Below are 3,390 nucleotides of genomic sequence, written 5' to 3'. Positions count from 1 at the left end.
AATCAAGCATCGGTAATATCGAGGAGAGAATGAAGTGTCAGATCACTTCATGTCTAGAACATAATGTGACTGTCGAATTGTAAGTTATGAAAAGTACATACTAAAGAAACACATTTTACCTAACTAAACATTAGACCAAGTTAAACTTAATTATTTCCTATGTGTCAAAAGATCCTAACATTCCCCCTTAGGAACATCTTGTCCGTAATGATTTATGTGGTCCACTTCCAGTTGTTTCATTCTCTAGCTACAAGTATTTCTTAAATTTAATTGATGATTTCTATAGACGCACTTTGGTATACTTCTTAAAACTTGAGAGTGAAGTATTTAACATGGTATTTGCCTTTAATACCTTTGTTGAGAAACAATCTATACATCAAATTCATAATGTAAGATCTGATAATCTCGGAGAATATGTTAACAACAAATTCATTAACTTTGTACTAAGCATAGAATTCAATTACAACATATTGTTCCATATACTTCACATCAAAATGGTGAAGTTGAAAGGAGGAATCACTCCTTAAAAGAAATGGCTAATTGCATGTTTCAATCTAAAGGACTTAGTCTTAATTTGGGGCAAAAGCAATTAACTTTGAAAATTACATAGTAAATCACACTGCTACTAAGGTTTTAAAGAATATCACTCCCGAAGAAGTATGAAGCTCAATTAAACCAGATGTAAGTCACTTTCATGTTTTTAGAAGTGAAGCATGGGCCCATATTCTAGATGAGAAACATAAAGCCTTTGAACCTAAGAGTGAAAAATGTATTTTTGTTGGATATTCTGAAGATGTCAAAGGATATAGACTTGTTCGACCTAAATCCAATAATTTTATCATTATAAGAGATGTAAAGTTTGCTGAAAATATATCGACCTACGAGCCTAGCTCGATGGATGTGCCACCTCTCTCTATCCTTTCTACTTCTAAAAATATTCCTTCTTCAGATGATGATAGCGAGGATCTAAATCCTACACCACATTCTCGAGATCCTCCTTCAACTCCTTAGCTTCCAAAATGGGTCTGCGCTACTTGAGATGTAGTAGTTGATCTTGCAAGTAATCCTACAAATCAACATCGTACATGTTCTTAGTTCGATAGAGCCTCTTCTTAATTGGCTCAAGGTTCAGCGAATTACAGTACTAACATCTTTGCAGAAGCTTCAGGCCATCTAGATTGGGATGCAGCTATGAATGAAGAATATTGTTCACTATTGGCAAATGATACATGGGACTGTGTTCCTCTTCCATACGGACGAAAACTTGTTAGATGAAATTGGGTTTACAGAACCTAGTTTTGACCAAATGGAAATGTTGTTAGACATAAATATCGTCTTTTTAATAACGGCTTTTCACATTTTTAAGGAATTGGCTATACTAAAACATTTTCCCCGGATGCCAAAATGAACTCTATCCACCCTGTTCCTTCCCTCGCTGCCTCTTTCAAATGTGAAATCCATCAAATGAATGCTAAATCCACCTTCTTGCATGGGGACTTGCATGAAGAAATATATATGGAACAACCTACTCACTTTATGCAAACTGACTCCATCCTTGTATGTCGGCTTAAGAAATCCATTTATGGTTTCAAGCAAGCCCCTCGGGCTTGGTATGGAAAAATGGATACCTTTCTTTTAGATAATAGCTTTTTTAGGTGTAATTTTGACAATATTGTTTACACCAAGAAACTGGGTAAGTCTCTTATCATTATTTCTCTTTATGTTGAAGATCTTATCCTTACTAGTAGTGATACCAACCTTCTAAACCATGTGAATTCCATCCTTAAAATGGAGTTTGAAATGAAAGACTTAGGACACTTGCATTATTTTCTTGGTCTTCAAGTATTGGAATCTAAAGAAGGTATTTCCATTTCCTAGTCCAAGTATGCTTGTGATATTCTACGCCACTTTCACATGGAAGACTATAAGTCAACCCCTTCTCCCTTTCATTCTGGAGCCAAACTTTTACTCACTTGTACTTGCCCTGAAGTTGATGCTACCTTATACCATCAACTTGTTGGAAAACTTGTCTATCTAACCCATACTTGTCTTGATCTTTCCTTTGTTGGTGGCCTTGTTGCTCTGTTTATGCAAAACCCACATGAAAGTCATTGGAAAGAAGCTAAAAGAATACATCATTATGTTTAAGTTATAGTTCATTTTGGGATTCATTACTGTGAAAAATCTTCTCCTCTATTAGTTGGTTTCATTGATTCTGATTACACTGGTGACCCTGATGATCAAAAGCCTATTGCAGGTTATATATTCACTCTTGGTTCTAGACCCATTACATGGATTGCAAGAAAAAAGTTCCATTTATATTTCTTCAGTAGATGCAGAGTATCGTGGTACCTTTGAAGCTAGTAAGGAATCCTTATGGCTTCGTTAGATCCTGTCAGAGTTTGGTTTTCAGCAGCAACATCTGACTATACTTTGGTGTGATAATCAGAGTGACCTTCAACTATGCAAAGATCCAGTCCAACATGAGCGAAACAAACACATTTAACTACACATGCACTTCATCGGAAATGTCATTCATGAGCATTTTCTTGAAGCGAAATATTGTTCAACCAATGATCAAGTTGCAAACATCTTTAGAAAGGCTCTCACAGAGGCAAAGTTTACTAAACTTTGATTTATGGTTGGAGTTCACGAAGTTTTCACTAAGGGAGGACAAGCTCTAATGCCTCCTTCCTTCCCCTATTGTGCCAGCTTTATACATCCTTCAATCATATCCTAATTTGTTCTTAAGGGGGGATGTTAGGATATTCTGAAACATAGGAAATAATTAATTATAACTTGGTCTAGTGTATAATTTGGTAAAGTTTGTTACTTTAGTATGTACGTTTTGTAAATTACAAATATCACGGTCATGATTTGTTCTAGATATGAAGTGATATGATGATTCACTCTCTCCTTAGTATTACCGACACTTGATCCATGGCTGAACACTCGATTGGTCCATGATCTCTATTTAAAGAGCATGGAGGGTCATTTATTAGGTGATTGTTCAGGAGAGAAGCTTATTTAAATTTTCTTTCGTTTACATTAATAAATTTCCTGAAGTTTCCGCGTTGGCTCAGGCCGTGGATTGTTTCCCTCTTCTAGGATTTTAACCACGTCAAGAATATTGCTGTACTGATATTTGATCTATTTGTGTGTAGTGTCCTTTGGTATCTTATATAAGGAACTTACCTTGTAAATTCCTACAAATCATAATGATCCAATAATTATAAGGATTACTTTTAATCATAATTTAAATATAGAAGCAATGAAGTTTTGAGTCTAGGGTTTAAGTAACCCTTAATTGACTACTAAATATAAGAGCTTGTGTTTATGACAGATGAGAATATATCATATGGTTTTCAAGATTTTGAGATTTGTAGCCTT

Source organism: Pinus tabuliformis, chromosome 6 (assembly GCF_031772625.1).
Source record: "Pinus tabuliformis cultivar Carrire ecotype Pingquan chromosome 6, CPIR1, whole genome shotgun sequence".
Classification (NCBI taxonomy): domain Eukaryota; kingdom Viridiplantae; phylum Streptophyta; class Pinopsida; order Pinales; family Pinaceae; genus Pinus; species Pinus tabuliformis.
Note: the sequence above shows the minus strand (reverse complement) of the source record.